We start from the raw sequence: 22,008 nt of genomic DNA, 5'->3' as shown, positions 1-22,008 counted from the left end.
GAGGGTCCAGCGCCATATCGATGAATCAAGAAGGGATAACAAGAATGCATTTTTTTTTTTAATTTTGGGGTGTTCCAGGGGGCTGATGAGGGCTGGACTGGCACTCTGATCCCTCTTTGGAACTTCAACCTATTAATTATCCTCTCTCTCCCCTGTACACTAATTCCAATTCCTTTCTCAGACTATAAATATGCTAACCCTCTTCACCTAAAAACAAACAAAAAGCCTCTCTCTCAACCCTGTCTCCTCTTCAACGTACCCCCACCCAGGCTCTCTTCTGCCAATTTCAGACGCATTTCTTTTTTTTTTTTTTTTTTAAAGATTTTATTTATTTATTTGACAGAGAGAGATCACAAGTAGGCAGAGAGACAGGCAGAGAGAGAGGAGGAAGCAGGCTCCCTGCCGAGCAGAGAGCCCTATGCGGCGCTCGATCCCAAGACCCTGGGATCATGACCTGAGCCTAAGGCAGAGGCTTTAACCTGCTGAGCCACCCAGGCGCCCCCTCAGATGCATTTCTTGAAAGAACCAACCCAAGCTCCGTGTCTGTGTTCCCCGCCCCTTACTTGCGGACTGGCTCGGTTGACTCTGCCTTCTGTCCCACCACTTCCCTGAAAACCGTCTCTGCCAAAGTCATCCTCGGCCTCCATATTGCTGTCATTAAATCCAGATTACACGGTCTTGTTTCCCTCTGAGCTGACTCTTTGGAGCTGTGACCACCGCCTCCTCATTTGGCCTCTCTGATATACCCACCCCTCTGAGGGCTCTGCCGCTCTGTCTGTGGCTCATCCATTCCGGGGTGAGGCCCTACGTCTCCACTCACTTTTATCTACTGCTGCCTGTGGACCTCGGGTATCAGGAAGCAACCAGCTCTAGGTGTCTGCCCATTCTCAAGCGGTTAACATAGCGAAGCTGCCCAGGCACCATATGTGGACACAAAACCCTGCTCACGGCTTCCTTTTCCTTATAAGAAAGCATGCTTTCCCATCTTTTTGTAATAGTATTATGGTTATAATTCATGGAACATTTGTTATTTGGGTATTCACTAATTTATACATTTGGTTTTTTTTTTAATTTTATTTATTTATTTGCCAGAGAAAGCAAGAATGGGCAAGTAGGCAGAACAGCAGGCAGAGATAAAGGGAGAAGCAAGCACCCTGCTGAGCAGAGAGCCGGATGTGGGACTCAATTCCAGGCCCCCGGGATCATGACCTGAGCCAAAGGCAGACGTTTAACTGCCTGAGCCACCCAGGTGCCCCTCAGTTATTTCTTTAGGCTGCAAATATTTACTGACTCTTACCTTAGTATAGGTGCTGTGCAAGTGTAATCCTTAGTTATTACAACTCACTTAGAAGATAGCATATTGTCACTTTATTTTTTTAAAAAGGTTTTATTTATTTATTTGACAGAGAGAGATCACAAGTAGGCAGAGAGGCAGGCAGAGAGAGATGGGGGAAGCAGGCCCCCCACCGAGCAGGAAGCCCGATGCGGGACTCGATCCCAGGACCCTGAGATCTTGATCTGAGCTGAAAGCAGAGGCTTAACCCACTGAGCCAGGCAGGTGCCCTATATTGTCACTTTAGAAGCTGAAACTGAGGCTAGCAGTTGTCCCTCCTGACTGCCATCTAAGAGTTCTTAAGAAGTACACTAAGAATTTGGCTCCACAGCTCTTTACATTTCCCTAAGGTACGAAAAAATAAATCTAAAGCCCATGTTTCATTTTATGCCAGGAGCTTTCCCCTCATTGACCTTATTACACAAGTGGTATCATTAGCTTATGGCCTGATGTTATTTTTGAAACAGAGAGGGAGAGATCATAGCAATGGAAACCCAGGAAGCTATAACATTGTTACCAGACTACCCCCCCCCAACTTGTTTCCACATGATCTAGGAAAGACTATAAATCATGTAGCTTGAGATTCACTTATTTATTCATGTTTTCCAGTTCTTACAATATATCCATAAGGTATGGGGAGAGGTGAGAAGACCAATTTTAATCAAATAAATGAAAGAGTATATTTTCACACCTAAGAAAAGTCCCAGGACAAAAAGAGTACAGTTGAATACAAACTGATAGTAAAGAAACTTGACCCAGATTGGGAGGTCAAGGAAGCTTCCCTAAGGAAATAACATGTGAGTTAAGATCTAAGTGATGAATGGAAGTGAAGCCCATAAATGGGTGAGTGCTTCCTAAGGAGAGAACAGCCATGCAAAGGCTCTGGGTAGAAGAAGAGGCATATTGCTTTCAAAACCTAGCAGTCAGGGCATGCAGTGAGGGTAACAGAAGGGTCCAAGAGGTAGCCTGGGCCAGACTATGCTGACCGTGCTCTTTTTTATATTAAGACTCAGAGTCCAGTAGGATGAGGGGTCTTACCAGATTTGTGTTCTGAAAAATCTACTGCTGTGTGGAAAATCTGCCAGAGGGTCTCAGGAAGGATAGGGAAGAGTCAGGAGGCTATTGCCTTGGACTAGTGTGGTCACGGGGGAAGACGGAGTTGAAGAGTTTAATATCTATTTGAGGAGGTAGAATTAGTAGGACATGCAGATAGATTTAAAGAAGTGCTGTAGTCTCGGGAGTTGGAGAGGACTAACTACACGAGTGATGGCACCATTTGCAAAGACAGAAAAAGCAGTTGGAGGAAATCATGGGTTTGGCGGGTTATGTTAAGATGGAAGGGTCTCTGGCACAACAAGGTGGGTTTTGGCTATACCAGTCTAGAATTTCAAAGAGAGACGTGGGTTGAAGATAGAAACTAAGAAGTCATCAGTGGAGTTGTAATCAAGCCATAGGCATGAATGAGACAAGTCGGGAAGAACTGGAGAGTGAGAGGAAGCCTTGGATAGAGACATCCAGAAAGCCATCATTGAAAGGACTCACTTTCTGATCATTTAAAAGAAAAACATGTTCTGAAGAAATTTAGCAACTTCTTAAGATAAAATTTCTCTTAGATAAATTTTGAAATATTAACATCAATAAGAAGATTAAAAAACAAAACAAAGAACCCTGCACCTCTCTGGCCCCAAATGAATCTGTAATGTTTTACTTATATTTTTTAAAAATTCCAAAGCATGCAAGGTAACAACATTTGTTTAAGTCTAGGGGGGAATACATAGGTGCTTTTTATATGTCTTTGTAGATTCTGTTTGAGTGAAATATTTCATAATTAAACAAGTAGTAACAATAAAATGTTCCAGGAAATAGAGACTAAGTCAATGAAAATTCAGGCCAGAAAATTAAATACCAGAAGCAGTTAAGGGAAAAAAAAAAAAAAAAAAAAGATTAGAGATATGGCCAAGGAGTCATTTGGCCCCAATATGAAAGATTTTGGCCCAGCCTAAGAAGATGTGCCCTGAAAGATTCTATTGATACATTTTCAGGAATTTCCAACATTATGGAGACCATAACAAATAAAATCTTGGCTCTATTTATATTTCAAGATAATGAGAAGCAAGAAATTGGCCAATTTTATTTGTTTTGGCTGCACATAAAAGTCATTCGCCTGGTTTAATGAATAGATGGTACTTTTGTGAGCCTTCTACACATAGCATACTTAAAATTTGGAAGCAAGCTACGTCTGAAACAAGACTAGTGATCTACAAGTGATGTCTAATTGGCAATGACTTTGGTAGTATAACAGGACAATGAAACCACCGTCTGCCTCCCCAGTACCACCAACTACCACAACCACCACTGTCTCTTCCTCTTCACTACCCCCAAGAGGAGGATTGTTGAAGCATATGACCTCTAAAAACTTACTCTGGCCCTTATATTAAGGGATATATGGCTCAACGATGGACCTTTTCTCACAGTACCTAGAAGAATACAAACTTTATAGTTTTGAGAAGCTAGGCTGGAGAGATGTGGAGATAATTAGAAAAAGAAAAGGCCATAGCTGTAGCTCACAAGGATGCTGTATGGAGTGCTATATCCAGCCCTGATTTTCCTACCAAACTGCAGGGCTGCCAACCCCATCTTGGACCATCCTGTTTGACTCATCCCTATGGTGTTCCTCTATTAGTAAGTAACTCAGACTTAAGGAAATGGTTAATGATGACCAGTCCCTTGGACTACATGCTGGGGAAAGGGAAGGGCTCTAGGATGAGGGCAATCCCTGGAGTACTGAAGGGACAGCTGTACTGTGAAGGCTTAAAGAAGGGATTCCTCCTGCATGGTTCATGGGCCTGAGGTAGAAGGTCTGTTACTCATGGCATGATGGCTATGAAAGTTTTCATTTCTTGAGGAATCTTTGGTCTTTTATCATGGTGAGGTTATAGATGCTTCCCCTTATAGGCTAATAGTTCCTTTTTATTCTTGACAAATTTCATCAAAATCTGATGAACCCACATAACTGTGTATGATGACATTATAGAGGGGATAAAAGGATAGGCTTCAAGTGCAAGGATTGCTTCACTTTTTGTAGTGGGTTGAATAGTGTCCTCCAATAACTCACGCCCCACCTGGGACTTTAGAATGTGATCTCATTTGGAATAAGCCTTTGCAGATGTAATTCAGGCAAAGATCTCTAGATTAGATTATCCTGGATAGGGTGTGCCCTAAATCCAGTGACTAGTTATGTCCTTTATAAAATACAGAAAGGAAGAAAGCCTAGAGATGAAGAGAATAAACCATGTGAAGACAGAGCCAGAGATTAAAGAGACCCATTAGCAGGAGCATTAAGGACTGCCTGTGGTTGTCAGAAGCTAGGAGAGAGGTGTGGAATTAATTCCAGAAGGAACCAACCCTGCCAAAACCTTGATGTCAGACCTCCAGGCTCCTGAACTGGGAAGAAAAATTTCTGTTGTTTTAAACTGCCCAGTTTGAGATAATTTGTTACAACAGCCCCAGCAAACTAACACATCTCTGCAAACTCCCTATGAGGTTGGCAACATTTCTTTTAGAGTGACTAGAATCCTTGAATTCGGGGCTGTAAAGAGCAGTAAAGTAGGTAGTGGCCTGCTACTGAGAGCTGAGGAGCAGAGTGGAACATGAGCAGTTCGAGTAGACTGCTTAGAAATCTATATACGTCCAGGGTGCCTGGGTGGCTCAGTAAGTTGAGCATCTGGCTCTTGATTTTGGCTCTGATCATCATGTCAGAGTTGTGGAGTTGAGCCCCAGGTCTGGCTCCAGGCTCTGCAGGGAGTCTGCTTGGGATTCTCTTTCTCTCTGCACCTCCCCTCCCATGCCCAATCTCTATTTCTCTCCCTTTGAGTAGATAAATAAAATCTTAAAAGTAAATAAATAAAAAGAAATGGACATAAAGGTAACTGCACCACTTCCTCCCAAATGCTAGAAGGAGGTAATCCAAAGGAAGAGGGGAAAATTGATGCTTGAGTTCCATTAGAATTCCCCTACAGGTAGGGGGCGCCAGGGTGGCTCAGTGGGTTAAAGTCTCTGCCTTCAGCTCAGGTCCTGAATCAAGCCCCGCATGGGGCTCTCTGCTCAGCAGGGAGCCTGCTTCCTCCTCTCTCTCTCTCTCTCTCTCTCTCTGCCTATTTGTGATCTCTGTCTGTCAAATAAATAAATAAAATCTTAAAAAGAAAAAAAAAAAAAGAAGAATTCCCCTACAGGTAAAGTGTCCCCAATGTCTATGTCCTCTTCTCTTCCTGTCTTCTTCTAATGACCTTCAGACTTCATGCACAGCAGAGCCACACATCTCACCCGTGTCCACATTCATGTTGTTCTGAAGATTACACATAACTTGGGATAAAGCAAGCTTCAATTCAATCAAGGTCATGCAAAACTTCTTGGGTATAGGCAGAGAATGAGCTATCAGGTAGAGTACTGTTTTTCTCACTTATAACAATATAACAGCTTTATTGAGATATAATTCACATATTATGCAATTCACTTCAAGTGTACAATTAAATGGTTTTAAGTATATTCATACACTTACACCAATTACCACAATCAACTCAAGAACGTTTTCCTCACCCCCCAAAGACATCTCGTACCCATTAGCAGTGACTCACACCTCCGCCCACCGCATCCTTAATCCCCACCCCCATAAACAACCAGTCCCTCACTTTCTCTCTTTTCTGGATGGGGGTGTCATGCACGTAGCCCCAAGAGTAGTTGGCAGCCATCCTTAAGAAGAAGGCAGCCTTCCAAGACTGAAACAAGAAGAAATTGACAACCTGACTGGACCAATATCTAGTAATGAGATTGAAGCTGTGAATAAAAACCTCCCCAAAAAACAAGAGCCCGGACCTGACAGATTCCCTGAAGAATTCTACCAAACAGTCAAAGAAGAAATAATACCTATTCTGAAGCTGTTTCAAAAAATAGAAACAGAAGGAAAACTTTTAGACTCTTTTATGAATCCAACATTACCCTGATCCCCAAACCAGGTAAAGACCCATCAAAAAGGAAAACTGCAGACCAATATCCCTGATGAACATGGATGCCAAGATTCTCAACAAGATCCTAGCTAATAGGATCCCACAGTACATTAAAAAGATTATCCACCATGACCAGGTAAGGTTTATCTTTGTGAGGCAAGGGTGGTTAAAACATTTGCAAATCAATCAATGTGATAGAACAAATCAATAAGAGAAGAGAGAAGAACCACGTGTTCCTCTCAATTGATGTAGAAAAAGCATTTGACAAAATACAGCATCTGTTCCTGATTAAACCTCTTCAAAGTATAGGGGTAGAGGGAACATTCTTCAGCTTCATAAAATCTATCTATGAAAAACCAAAAGCAAATATCATTCTCAATGGAGAAAAGTTGATAGCCTTCCCTCTGTGCTCAGGAACATGTCAAGGATGCTCACTCTCGCCACTGTTGTTCAACATAGTACTAGAAGTCCTACCAACAGCAATAAGACAACAAAAAGAAATAAAAGGTATTCAAATTGGCAAAGAAGAAGTCAAACTCTCTCTCTTTGCAGATGACATGATACCTTATATGGAAAACCCAAAAGACTCCACCCCCAAATTACTAGAACTCATACAGCAATTCAGTAATGTGGCAGGATACAAAATCAAGGTACAGAAATCAGTCACTTTCTTTTATATTAACAATGAAAATATAGAAAGGGAAATTAGAAAATTGATTCCATTTACTATAGCACCAAGAACCATAAGATACCTCGGAATAAACCTAACCAAAAAAGGTAAAGGATCTATACTGGAGGAACTACAGAACACTCATGAAAGAAATTGAAGAAGACACAAAAAGGTGGAAAACCATTCCATGCTCATGGATTGGAAGGATAAACATTGTTATAATGTCTATACTGCCTAGAGCAATCTACACTTTCAATGCCAACCCAATCAAAATTCCACTGGCATTTTTCAAAGTGCTGGAACAAACAATCCTAAAATTTGTTTGGAACCAGAAAAGCCCCCGAATTGCTAAGGGAATGTTGAAAAAGAAAAACAAAACTGGGGGCTTCACGGTTGCCTGATTTCAAGCTTTACTGCAAAACTGTGATCACCAAGAGAGCATGGTACTGGCACAAAAACAGACATATAGACCAGTGGAACAGGGTAGAGAGCCCAGATAATGGACCCACAAATCTATGGTCAAATAATCTTCGACAAAGCAGGAAAAAATATACAGTGGAAAAAAGACAGTACCTTCAATAAATGGTGTTGGGAAAATTGGACAGCTATGTGTAGAAGAATGAAACTCAACCATTCTCTTACTCCATACACAAAGATAAACTTGAAATTGACAAAAGACCTCAAAATGAGGCAAGAAATCTATCAAAATCCTAGAGGAGAACATAGGCAGCAACCTCTTCGACATCTACCACAGCAACTTCTTTCAAGATATTTCTCCAAAGGCAAAGGAAACAAAAGCAAAAATGGACTTTGGGGACTTCATCAAAATCAAAATCTTCTGCACTGCAAAGGAAACAGTCAACAAAACAAAGAAACAACCCATGGAATGGGAGAAGATATTCACAAATGACACTACAGACAAAGGGCTGATATCTAAGATCTATAAAGAATCCCTCAAACTCAACACCCAAAAAACAGATAATCATGTTAAAAAATGGGCAAAAAAAAAAATGAACAGATACTTCTCCAAAGAAGACATACAAATGGCTAATAGACACATGAAAAAATGTCCATCATTGTTAGCCATCCAGGAAATTCAAATCAAAATCTCATTGAGATACCACCTTACACCTGTTAGAATATCCAAAATTAACAAGACAAGAAACAACAAGTGTTGGAGGGATGTGGAGAAAGGGGAACCCTCTTACACTGTTGGTGGGAATGCAAGTTGGTGCAGCCACTTTGGAAAACAGTGTGGAGATTCTTTAAGAAATTAAAAATAGAGCTACCCTATGACCCTGCAATTGCACTACTGGATATTTATCCCAAAGATACAGATGTACAGATGTAGTGAAAATAAGGGCCATCTGTACCCCAATGTTCATGGCAGCAATGACTATAATCACCAAACTGTGGAAAGAGCCAAGATGCCCTTCAATGGATGAATGGATAAAGAAGATATGGTCCATATAGACAATGGAGTATTATGCCTTTATCAGAAAGGATGAATATCCAACTTTTGTATCAACATGGACGGGACTGGAGGAGATTATGCTGAGTGAAATAAGTCAACCAGAGAAAGTCAATTTTCATATGGTTTCACTTACTCGTGGAGCATAAGGAATAACATGTAGGACATTAGGAGAAGGAAAGGAAAAGTAAATTGGGGCAAATCGGAGAGGGGGACAACCATGAGAGACTGGACTCTGAGAAACAAACTGAGGGTTTGGGAGGGGAGTAGGGTGGGGTATTGGGTGAATCTAGTGGGTATTAAGGAAGGCACGTATTGCATGGAGCACTGGGTATGGGCATAAACAATGAATCTTGGAACACTGATAAAATAAAATTAAATTTAAAAAAAAAGGAGGCAGCTTTAGTATAAGGCTTATACTGCAAGAGGGAACATGGCGACACAGAAAGAAAACCACAATATCACTAAGTTGCTATATTACACCAGCCCTAAAATTGACCCTCCCCTCTAGATTTTTGAATCACGGGAGCCAGGGAGGGGGGGACCTTTATTATTTAAGCCAAACTGAGTTGCATTTTCTGTTAATTGTAGCTAAAAGCAGCTTCACTGAAACAATTAATCATGATAAAAAGGGACAAAACAGTTAAAAAAAAAAAAAGACCTAGGATTTGGATTTTGTTTTCTTGTTTGACAGCTATTTCTGATTGTCTGTCAAGGGCCACACACTTCCACGGGCTTACTCTGGCGACTTAACTGTCAGTGTGACATTAGGCAAGTCTTGCCCCTTTGTACCTCTGCTTCTTCACCTCTAAAGGAAGGGACAATGGGAATAGAGAGAATGGACTTAGTTATTCCTAAGCCTCTTCCTGCTCTGATGTGCAGACTTTATTTTAAAATGAATAATATCATCCTTTTAGGTTTGTTAATTCAAATAAATAAATAAAATCTTAATTCAGTTGTCTGCTCATTAACGGAATATAATTCAAAGTCTGCAATGGACTGAGGTCAAAAGGATAAATAAGGCATGCTCCCTGATCCTAACAAGTCCAGAGTTATTATTAGGGAGCTAGATATGTAAGCAACTCGCTGTAATGAGTGCCATGAGCGATACTGAAGACGTATGTCGCAAACCTTAGTGGTGGCTCCCATGGGAGTGTGGGTCAGCAGGGGTTTCAAAGAGGAAAACCCATGCAAGCTGGGGCCTGCAGATGGTGGGCAAGAGAGCAAGTTCTTCTCCTATGATTAAATAATATATATAATATTAATATATTACCTAAACCTATCTCACATAAATACAGGTAAGAGAGAACAGTTTAGAGTGTTAGTTGCGGGGCGCCTGGGTGGCTCAGTGGGTTAAGCCTCTGCCTTCAGCTCAGGTCATGAGGGTCATGATCTCAGGGTCCTGGGATCGAGCCTCGCATCGGGCTCTCTGCTCGGCGGGAAGCCTGCTTCCTCTCTCTCTCTGCCTGCCTCTCTGCCTACTTATGATTTCTGTCTGTCAAATAAATAAAATCTAAAAAATAAATAAATAAATGAAATTAAGAGTGTTAGTTGCAAATGCAAATGTGAGAAAGTAATGGAATCAATGACAGCCCTAAGAACAATAATATTAAAATCTGGTGTTTACTGAGTATTTATTACATGCGGCACTATTTTATTCCATTTTCTGTATTGTCTGTCCAGCCTCACACAGTCTCATGAAGTATAGCATTACTCCCCCAGTTTTGCTAAGGGCAGCACAGAGTAGTACAATGGCTCACTCAGGGAGTGACCAGTCGTACCAGGGTGCAAGCCCAGGGGGACTCCCCAAAGCCACTCTGGTAGACAGTTGCTCACAATTCTAAGAATCCCATGTTTATCAGAATCTGGTAAGATGCTGAACTGGAAGATTCTTCCTAAACTAAGTAAGTTGTATCTGATCTACCAACCAATGAAGGAAGAGTAGGTATAGAAAGTATTTAAAGATAGTTGGGGGGCGCCTGGGTGGCTCAGTGGGTTAAAGCCTCTCCCTTTGGCTTGGGTCATGATCCTGGAGTCCTGGGATCAAGCCCTGCATTGGGCTCTTTGCTCAGCCAAGAGCCTGCTTCCCTTCCTCTCTCTCTGCTTGCAAAATGTCTGCCTGCTTGTGATCTCTGTCAAATAAATAAATACAAATATTTTTTAAAAGATAGTTGGATTCATAATATTAATATTAATATTAATGTAATATTAATTTAATACATAATATTAAAATGATAATATCGAAGACATAGTCATGAGATGAGAGAGGCAGTGATGAGTTCTGGTGGCATCTGCCATGTGAGCTCTGTAGTATGGGACAGTCAAGCTCTTACCTCATAGGGCAGCATCAGCAAGCTGAACAGCATGGGAAGTGCTTGTCCTGGTGCCCAGCTCCTAGTAAACAGCCAATAAACAACCGTAAATATATACAAGATCTTGTTTCAGGAAGCTATTCAGTAAAATCAGCAGATTTGATGAAAGAATGTATAGGAAAAGCACTTTGGGAAAGGACATGGTGCTATTCAGAGACAGTCTCATTAATACACCTGATTAAGTTGCATTTACAAACTAGAAAACTTGTTTTCTGCAGGTGTTCATTCACATTATTCATCAGCAGAACCAAGTCTCTTTCTCTCTCCCTCTCTCTTTTTTTTTAATATTTTATTCTATTTTATTTTGAGAGAGAGAGAGACCATGAAAGGCGATGGGCAGAGGGAGAGAGAATCCCAAGCAGGCTCCATGCGAAGCATAGAGCCTGATGTGGGGCTCTATCTCAAGACACTAAGACCATGACCTGAGTCAAAACAAAGAGTCAGACACTAACCAACTGAACCATCCAGGCATCCCCCAAGTCTCTTTTCTGTCACCATATTATCTTTCACACTCTAACTTGGCAATCACTAATTGTAGCAACCAGGTTTTCTCAGAAACAGTTCCACTGCCAAATCACTAAGAAACCAACTAATTACACCTGAACCATTTTAAATAAATCTGTCCAATGAAGACATATTTGGTAAGTGCCCCTCAAGAAGTAGGGTAAAAGTATTCCTCCAAATTGAAACCCAAACTCTATGTTTTTGCAGAGAAATATTTGTTTTGTAAAACTCTGGTCTAATGGGAGTATTTCCTCTGGATTCCATGTCCCACTTTCATCTGTCAGCAAGACCATGCTGCCCCGAGTCCCCATCCTTCACGATTCTTTGAGATTCAGGTGTTATAGACTGCATGTATCTCCCCAAAATTCATCTGTTGAAGTCCTAGCCCACAATGTGAAGATAATTATATCTGGGAGGCGATGAGGTCATAATAGTGGAGACCTCATAAATGGGATAAATGCTATTATAAAAGGGACGCCAGAGGGTTCACCAACTCTCTTTCTGCCATAAGAGATGACACAAGAAATTAGCAGTCTGCAGCCAGAAGGGAGATCTCCCCAGAACCCCACCACGCTGGCACCTTGATCTCAGACTATCAGTCACAGAAATAGATCTCTGTTGTTAACAAGCCACCAGGTCTGTGGCACTGAGAAACCAACGTTAAGGCATCAGGTTAGAGCACCTCTTCTCATTCCCTCTGCCTCCAGGTGCCAAGTTCCTTGTCTGGCTCTGGGTGGGCACCTTATGCTTAGCATGCCTCCGTCCCTCCACTACCATCTTGAAAACCCATTTCTGTCACCCCCATGAAATTGTGAGCTCTTTCCTCATATTTGTACTGTGTAATAGTAGAGAGAGAAGAGAAGTGTTGAAGAAATGGTCATCAAATGAATAAAAAACTTCAACTTTTCCCTTTGCAAAAAGAAAAGCAACCAAGGGAATTACCTCATTGAGTTGAGTTGCCCAGATTCTTCCTTTTCTTCCTTTTCCACACATGTACTAGCATCATCATTACTACTTCCATGAACACAGTTATGCAGTAATTTGAAGCGATGGCTTGGAAATTCTATCTCAGGGTTTTGAGGCATCATTCACCCCAAAGGGGTCCAGGCTCTTGGGTAGAGATGTTACTGAAAGAGCTGATCTCTAAATTTCTTGTCAGAGGCTGCATAAGAGGAGAGAGAAATGGGAGAAATCCAGCAAACCATGGGATTCCGGTGTGTTTGTCAGGAGAGCCTAAAGAGTGCTCTGTTTTCAATGTCAGACAGGGTTATATTTGTACCACTCTTTTCCAGGGATCTCAGGTACTAGGAAGCTAAGGAGACCTCAAAGACACCCAGCCTGAGGCCAGGAAAGTAGAAACAGCTCTTTCTATCCTCCCTCCTCAGTCTTACCCCCAAGGCACCCCTGACCCAGGCTCTAACACTGGGGTCCCAGAGAGGAAGGGAGGGCAGCTCACTCTCCCAGAAAGGACCTGGGGGGCCTCAGCTTCCTAAAGTGAAGGCCTTTCTCTCTCAACTTGAAACAGATCATAGCTGCACATGGGTCCCAATTCCTTTGTCAGTGTGAGTACTAGTTACTATACTTATATGTGAGGTTGTAATATGCAGGAATGGAAAGCCACATTCCCTAGGACTTTAAATGAAATTTTAGTATTGGATCTTTGTATGTTTCCCATAGCAGTAAAAACAGATTTTCCAGAAGGACAAATTAAGTTAACAAAATACTAGCATTATAAGTACTTCCAATATTCTTACCCCTTCTCCTATCTCATGTAGAGGAAAAACAACACTAGCCTACAAACAATTTTTGCCTAAAGACCATAGGAACGAAAGGCAATACTCCTTGGTAGTTGTCTGAAAGCTTATTAAAAACAGGGTATAATTATTTTCTCCCAAGCGTGGGTTCAGCTATCACTCTAGAAGCTGCCAGGTCTCAGTTCCTTCTCACCAAACCTGACCCCCCACTCCGCCCCCTTTAGTCATTTCCTGCCAGTACCATGTGTGGGGAAGACTTTTATAACTGGAAGGCTGGAGACTGAGCTAGAGGAGGAGGCAGATGCTGCGACTGATGGGTTCTTCTTCCTGCCCATGGCCCAAGGAACAGAGAAGTACATTCTTTCCACCACTGTCCCAGCCCCTCCAGGCACTAATGGGTGCACAGGAATTCCGGAGACCACACTGTGAGTGTGGGCTAGGAAATACTCTGAGCTTTTCCAGGTGGCTCCTTGGACAGCTGTGGTGGAATGGGTGCCAGAGGAGGAAAGGAAGAACAGCGTGTTGACTATGGAAGACCATAGTGATTGGTCTGTGGAAATGTGTGAGGTGTCACCTTTGGACATACTTGGAAATAACTGGGGCACTTTGAAAGGACAGGAACTAGCTCCTTCCGTTATTTTGATAGGAGATTGTGTATCTATGTATATATTATATATGTGTACATATACACATAACATGTAATATATATGTATAAGTGTGTACATGCACACACATGTACATGTAATATATTACGTAAATAATATAACACAGCATGTAACAAATGTTAATATATATTATATATGATAATATAATACCATATATTATATTATATATTATACAATGTATATAATATAGTACTATTTAACCTCTATTAAATTTAGGCTTATATGTTGGTACAGACAACATTGCATCTTAGGATAAATAGACAATAAATATCTATGAGTGAAAAAACATAACTTTAAGATGCTAAAGTTCTGTCTAATGCCTTTATACATAGACGTGTAGAAAGAGAAAATGGATGACTATTCTTTTGCTCAATCACACATTTATTTATTTATTTATTTATTTTTAAGATTTTATTTATTTATTTGACAGAGAGAGAGATCACAGGTAGGCAGAGAGGCAGGCAGAGAGAGAGGGGGAAACGGGCCCCCAGCTGAGCAGAGAGCCCGATACGGGGCTTGATCCCAGGACCCTGAGATCATGACCTGAGCCGAACGCAGATGCTTAACCCACTGAGCCACCCCTTTAATTACACATTTAAAAAAATTGTTATTTATTCCAATTCCCATAACACTAACTACTGATAAAATAATTAAAAAAAAAAACACCTCCAAAATGGCATAGTTTTAACTAACGTCTACTTGTGTACTTAGTTATGCACAGTTCTTTGCATTCTTTTTTAAATTCCTTTTTGTTATTAAAATGGGCAAAAGTTTTCCCCATTTACTGGCTGTATAAACTGGCCCAATCTTATTGGTTATATAAAGCAGCTGCTTTTCATAAGTGAAACTAGAAATGATGGTTTTCTTTTTTTTTTTTTAAGATTTTATTTATTTCTTGGAGAGAAAGAAAGAGCACAAGCAGGGGGACTGACAGAGGGAGAAGCAGGCTGCCCGCTGAGCAGGGAGAGCCTGATGCGGGCCTCAACCCCGGAACTCCAGGATCATGACCTAAGCTGGAGGCAGATGCTCCACAGACTGAGCCATGCAGGTGCCCCCAAATGGGGTTTTTTTACAACTACTCAGGGTTCAGTTTTCTTATAATCATTTTCTTGTACCATGAAAAGATGGGTCTCTAGAGTTCAGAGACATGGCTTTCTTCCAGCTGTTAGGGTGCTGTGGTCATCCTCCTCTGCATCTCAGCCTTCCCAGCAATGCCAGGCTGTCAGGTGCTGCCTTCTTCAGCCTTATACCTCTCTTCACTCATGGTGGCCCTTTGACTTCTACCTGCAGAAGCCCATTCAACTCAGTTTGGAGGAATCTCATATTCAGAGACTCCACCTCGAGTCACTGCTATACCCAGAGTTCACAGCAAATTACTACATTTTGCCTCCCATCTTAATTCTTCTTTGGGAATCCGCCTCGGACCCCGGTCTCCTTGGAGGACTGGTGTCCTGCCCCCAATTCCCAGTGCTGTAACTAGGGTCTTTCTGCTGATAGAATCCATGACAAAAGTATTTCCTGAATCTCCTACATCAGGGTCTCCCTCCACCCTCCCCATAACACCCCCTAGAATTTCCTCCTCAGCCACTCCCCTTGTGCAGATACCACACTCCCCTCCATTATGGTGAGTTGTCACCAGACCCTGTAGGTACTATATTTGGCCACCTGGACCTGTCACCTTCCGACACTGCCCTCATCTGTCTCCTCAGTCAGTGAACCTCGTCAAGATGTTCTCAATAGGAGCAAGAACCACTTGAGGAATACTTTGAATATGGACTAAACTTGTTAAAATTAGATTCCTGCTCATTCCTGAGATTCTGATTCAACAGGCCTGGGGTAGGATTCGGGAATTTTCCACAAGCACCCTGGAGAACTCTTATTCAAGTAGCCATCCAGGGACACTGCTTGCAAACTATTGATTTGGCCCCAAGGCCCAACCTGCTGAAGTTCATGGACCAGGATTCTGGAGCAAGCAGCATCCATGTAACACATATGGACACTGAAACACAATGAATCCCATCTGTTTGGGACCTAAGTCACTGTTTGACACTGAGCTATGGCACCAGGAAAGGGCGAGAGCTGGACTTCCAAATAGACATGTCCCAACCTGGTATGATTTCAGGCGTTTCAGGACATCATGAAATTTTCAAACTTGGCCATACATGAAAATGACCTGGGGTAGGTGGTTAAACTCTATAGAGGCAAAGGCCAACATTACTGAATCAGCTTCTCCAGAATGCAGTCTGAGAGTTTCTATTTTACCCTCTGCTCTGCATCAATCTGGTGTAAACCTCCACATAGGCCTGTCAGTGATCTGGGACTATAGGGACAGAGCACCTTCCTTCTGGGTATCTGAAATTTCAATGTAGAGGGTCTAGGCCCTTTGGCCTAAAGATTGTTTTATTATTCTGTTAATAGTAAACATCATTAAGGAAGAAGCCTGCTTCAAGTGCCAGAGAAAATAATTAACATTAAACACTACCTTGCTGCTTTGGGGAAGGTACAGAGATATGGTCCTACCATGTCCCAACCGGAACCACGAGGCTGCTTACTTCATATTCCTCTGGATGACCTCCTCTGCACCGGTCACCACCCAGTGCCGACAAGGACTCTGTTTTCAATAATTACTCTTGCATGTATGACCCCCTCCACTAGATTGCACATTTAAAAAAAACTGAGAATGTCTAATTTGTCTCTCTTGTATCTTAGACATTATCTAACATAAAAATATTCAGTAAATTGTTGCTTAATACATAGAAGATAGTACTTTAAACCCTCACATCTCAAAGCCGGGGAGTTTATCAGGCCTTGCTTCTGAGCAGGCTTTGATATGGAGAAGGATGAGAAAGGGAGGGCACTGTCCCTTCCAATTCTGCACCCCCATCCCCTGCCACGGACACACGCCACCTTTCATGGGGCCAGAGAAAGTGGAAGATATATTAGACAGATGCCAAACATTCATTTTCAGAGCCAAGGCCAGTTCCAGAAAGGGTGATGCCTCTCCCATTTCAGGATACCTCTTAGGCTGCCCTAACAGCTCTCTCCAGGGCCTGCTTTGCAAGCAAGCTGAGAAGGCAACTCTGTAGGTTTGGGTTCCTAAAGGGAGTTCCTAAAGGCCTACTTGCCTTACACATTCAGGTGCTGATATTTAAATAAGAGCAGGCCTATAAGCAGATTTGGTTTGAAGAGGCTATTTGGAAATTATAGGTGGAAACCAAATGTCATAATCATGATGACAGACTTACCTACGCAGTCACCTTTGGTAGGATTCTCCCCCTATGTTATAAGTTAAATTGCTAGTATAAAAACTGGTTACACTGAAAAACACAAAACTCTTATGCATCTAGAAGTCAATCACAAGAGAAAATCTGGAAAGACCATAAATACATGGAGGTTAAATAACAAGCTATGAAACAATGAATGGGTCAACCAGGAAATAAAAGAAGAAATAAAAAATACACATGGAAACAAGTGAAAATGAAAACACAATGGCCTCAAACCTCTGGGATGCAGTAAAAGTGGTTCTAAGAGGGAGGCTCACAGCCATACAGGCCTCCCTCAAAAAGCAAGAAAAATCTCAAATAAACAACCTAACCTTGCACCTATAGGAGCTAGAAAAAGAACAGCAAACAAAAATGTAAAACCAGCAGAAGGAAAGAAATGATGAAGATTAGAAATGATGAAGATTAGAGCAGAAATAAATGATACAGAAAGAAAAAAAAACAATAGAACAGGTCAATGAAACCAGGAGGTGGTTCTTTGAAAAACAAAATCAATAAAATTGATAAACTTCTAGCCAGGTTAATCAAGAAAAACAGAGAAAGGATTCATATAAATAAAGTTACAAATGATGGCATGGATGCGGAGAAAGAGAGACCCTCTTACACTGTTGGTGGGAATGTAAACTGATGCAGCTACTCCGGAAAACAGTATGGAGGTTCCTCAAAAACTTGAAAATAGAGTTACCCTATGACCTAACACCCTTGGGCATTTACCCAATGAATACAAGAACATTTGTTCGAAGAGATACATGTACTCCTCTGTTTATCACAGCATTGTTTACAACAGCCAAGATATGGAAGCAGTCCAGGTGGCCATTGGTTGATGAATGGCTGAAGAAGTGGGGTGTGTATGTTTGTGTACATGTGTATGTCATTGAATATTAGTCTTCCATAAAAAAAGAATGAAATCTTGCCATTTTCAATAATATGGGTAGAGAGAGAGAGGACGATCCTAAGCAAAATAAGTCAGAGAAAGAAAATACCCTATGATTTCACTAATATGTGGAATTAAAGAAACAAAACAAATAAACAAAGGGAAAAAATAAGAGAAGGAAAGACAAATCAAGAAACAGACTCTTAATTATAGAGAATAAACTGATGGTTACCAAAGTGGAGGTGGGCGGGAGGATAGGTTAAATAGGTGGTGGGGATTACGGAGTAAAAAACAAAACAAAATAAAACAAACAAACAAACAAAAAAAACCCCCACAAAACCTAGAACATGGGATTGAGGTGTGACTTTGTCCTTTACACATTAAATATTGCAGAATATTGCAACATGTCTTTCCTAACGTACTACATGCTGCAATATGTCAACATAAGTTTAAGAAAAAATGCAGGGACTGACTGTAAATTTCACTTCCAAACTGATTTTACCATTTTTGTTTGTTCAAGGTTTAAAGGAACCTCTGGATCATGGACCATAGCTTTCTCTAAATGGAGGTACCCCATGCCCCATTTTTTGGGCTAATTCCTTACTGACTCACTCAGATAGCCCTTCAGTTTACAGTCAGGCTTTTTAAAAGAACCAGAAATTTTTTATTTTTTTATTTTTTTAACATTTTTTTGCTCTTGAGCTCTCGATGGCAAGTTGAACTAACAGATGCTTCCCTCTCCCACCTCAATCATCACCAGACGATCCAGAATGAAAAAGATTCCATCAGGCTGGATCATTCCTTCCAGACAGCAAAGGGAACAGCCTTGACAACTAATACACAATGATTCCCATTGCAATGTGGTTCGTCTAAAGCAGTACAGAAAATGAATTGAAAGCACAGTATTCAGGTGGGATGAGAAGCTCTATGATTCTTAAAGAATCAAGCAAAAGATTAAGTAACTCTGGTTATCTCTAGGTGGGTAAAGCATGTTCTGCGAGATGTGCTGATTCACAGGGGACCTAGAAACAGACCAGTCAGCTTATGGCTCTTACTGGCAGGGAGACAGAACTAGAATCAGAATCCCACAATTACCTCATTTTCGACATAGGAGCTTGTCCGCCCCTGGAGAGGAGTCCTTCTTGTGACCTGAAATGGATCTGCGCCTCTCCTATCTCAGGAGCAACAGCTCAAATGCTGGCATGGGCTGCCCATGGGCACATGAATATGCCAAAGTCATGACTGTCTTAAGAAACAAAACTATCCTCATGCTGATTCTTGAGTCATGGTCTCAAGGAAGTCTTTCCCTGGACCCACTGGATCGTTCCTTCATTACAGTCTTTGTCATTTTCTATTTATTTGTCATTTTTTTCACACTTTGATGAAAATATTTTCTCTTGCCACATTATAAACTCCACAAGGACAGGGATCATGTCTGTTTTGCTCATAGATCTGTCCCTAGCACCTAACACTGAGGGGCACCCACTAAGTGTCAATTAAGTCAGAAGGTGAGTAGCTATGGACAGGACTGGGTTTTCTGAGGGAGGAGATGGGGTCACCAGATTTGAATGGAGAGGCTAGCTGTGGGTAAGCAGAGTCCAGAGGGAAGGAATGTCTCAAGTGAAGGCAGGGTTCAAGAGGCTTTCTGTCAGAGCCATCCTTTGTACACTCAAATTAGTCCCGTTTTCAACCTTCAAACTCTCACTTTGGAATACCCTTCTGAGATGTGCCTCACTCTTCAGAATTTAACACATCTACATAGTCCTGTGTTTGTGGGCAGTTGAGGACTGACTGGGTGGGAATGCTACAGAAGAGAAGGGCCCAGACCTCCTACTTTGCTGAGACCCTCATCAAAGAAGGGGCTGGAAGAATGCTTCCACTCTGGGAAGAACAGAAGGCAGACTCCACCCTGGTCAGTGGCTGGAATGACACAGAAGATGATCTCAGTTAGACTCAACTTCTCCAAGGTCCCATATAGGTTAGGAATATCTCCCCCAGTAACACCAGTTATAATTTTAAGACCAATAAGTGCCAAAGTCATCTTCACAGTAGTATTTTAATCTGAAATGTTTTTGTTTGGTAAAAAGTCCATTTTTTATTACTCAACTTTTTAACTTCTTGAAAAACAGAGAAACATCATTGATGTGCCCATACATTCTTTTATTTGTTCAGCAAATATGTCTTGACAAAACAGCAACAGAACTCACAGTCTCAAGAGAAACCATGCAAACAAGGAGAAAGAATGAAGTAATGCTCTACCCTTGGGACCGCTGGAGGCTAGAGCCCAACGTAGAAGTGAGCACATATTTCTGTCTTCTTTCACACCACCTCTCCTAAATTTGAAGACTAGAAGTTAAATGCTTTCATGGAACTTAGCAAGTTTTGTTTTGTTCTATTTTAGATTGAGTCTTACGAAAATTAAGAAGTAGATTAATAATTGTTTCCTGTCCTCCATCTATTCAGAAGGCAAATAATAAACTGGAGTTTTGTGGTGATGGCAAGGGAATAAAGAATACTCAGAAGCTATTCATTTGTAGAGTGTAGATCACACAGGATGCAAGGGTCAAACAGTCTGTCTCTTGTACTAAGGATGAGGAAACAGGCCCAGGGGACCTGAATAAAGTTCTGGGGTGGTTATAAGAATTTTTCACCAACAAATGATGTGACTATTACCAGCATTTTCCATTTTGTGTGTGTGTGTGTGTGTGTGTGTGTGTGTGTTAAAGATTTATTTATTGGTCAGAGAGAGAGCACAAGCAGGGGGAGCAGCAGGCAGAGGGAGAAGCAGACTCCCCACTGGGCAAGGAGCCTGATGTGAGACTCGATCCCAAGACACTGGGATCATGATCTGAGCCAAAGGCAGCCACCTACACAACTGAGCCACCCAGGCATCCCAACATTTTCTATTTGAAAAGGGTATGTGGTGCAAGTGACTTAATTAAAGTTTTTAAAACAACTCTGTGAGGGGCACCTAGGTGGCTCAGTCCTTAAGTGTCTGCCTTCAGGTCAGGTCATGATCCCAGAGTCCTGGGATCGAGCCCTGCATCAGGCTCCCTGCTCAGAGGGGAGCCTGCTTCATCCTCTCCCACTCCCTCTGTTTATGTTCCCACTCTTACTGTGTCTCTCTCTGACAAATCAATCAATCAATCAATAAAAACAAAAAACCCAATTCTGTGAATAGGTACAACAATTATCCCCAAATAACGGATGAGGAAACTGAAGTATAGAGAGGCCGATCATTTGCCTAATTATTATGTAACTACTAAGTAGTTATTAGCTGGTAAGTGAATTCAGAGCTGGAGTTCAAATGTAGGGCATCTGGTTCTAGAAATTTGAAACCAAGTGTTTCATTTCTCATTTTCTGTCTCCTATACATTTGGAGTTCGTACATAAATTTTTGTACATATATTTGTACCTATAGATGTATTCAATGTGGTAATTCTCCTTAAACATGTCTGGTTTTGGCTGATAAGTCTTTTCATTTGATTTTTCCTGATAAAGAAAATATGAAGTTAAGACTGACATGAATTAGTTTTTAACTCTAGGAGGAATGTCACATGGGGTAAAATTTGCTTTTAGACTACCTTGATATCATTTTCCGAAAGCCGCCATGCTATTGTGCTACCTGGCAATGTCAAATCAATGTCAGTCCCTGTTCAAACACCAGTTGTGCAAAGCACGTCAGAGTAGCTGGTGGCCTGGCAGATTTCATCACTGTCTCTCTGGGCACCAAAACTACAGCTGGACACCTAATCATGGTGCCTCATGACTTACGAAAAAATAAATAGAAGATACAGATTATCCTTAGGGATAAATCACAGATCATTTCATTTAATAACTCAGGAATAGAAAGTGTTTGTTACAGCACGCAAATCATAGAGCTTTCTTTTTTTTTTAAGATTTTATTTATTTATTTGTCGGAGAGAGAGCGAGCGAGAGTGAGCACAGGCAGACAGAGTGGAAGGCAGAGTCAGAGGGTGAAGCAGGCTCCCTGCGGAGCAAGGATCCCGATGCGGGACTCGATCCCAGGACGCCAGGATCATGACCTGAGCCGAAGGCAGCTGCTTAACCAACTGAGCCA

The 22,008-nt window shown here is 41.5% G+C and overlaps 2 long non-coding RNA genes across 3 annotated transcripts in view; one reads left to right on the top strand and one right to left on the bottom strand.

Moving 5' to 3' along the window:
- Window positions 1-22,008, bottom strand: part of LOC116593675 — a 32,164-nt gene that overhangs the window by 5,563 nt on the left and 4,593 nt on the right. For both annotated transcript variants that reach the window (XR_004286930.1, XR_004286931.1), the window contains exons 2-3: window positions 12,296-12,515; window positions 10,811-10,871 (exon numbers count right to left, since the gene is read on the bottom strand). This is a non-coding gene — a long non-coding RNA (uncharacterized LOC116593675). The remainder of the gene's footprint in view (window positions 1-10,810; window positions 10,872-12,295; window positions 12,516-22,008) is intronic.
- LOC116593674 lies at window positions 11,843-20,576 on the top strand. Its single transcript, XR_004286929.1, has 3 exons — window positions 11,843-12,025; window positions 20,100-20,222; window positions 20,329-20,576. It is a non-coding gene; the product is annotated as an uncharacterized LOC116593674 (long non-coding RNA).

This window comes from Mustela erminea, chromosome 6, assembly GCF_009829155.1.
Source record: "Mustela erminea isolate mMusErm1 chromosome 6, mMusErm1.Pri, whole genome shotgun sequence".
Classification (NCBI taxonomy): domain Eukaryota; kingdom Metazoa; phylum Chordata; class Mammalia; order Carnivora; family Mustelidae; genus Mustela; species Mustela erminea.
Note: the sequence above shows the minus strand (reverse complement) of the source record. Positions and strands in the feature narration are given on the sequence as shown.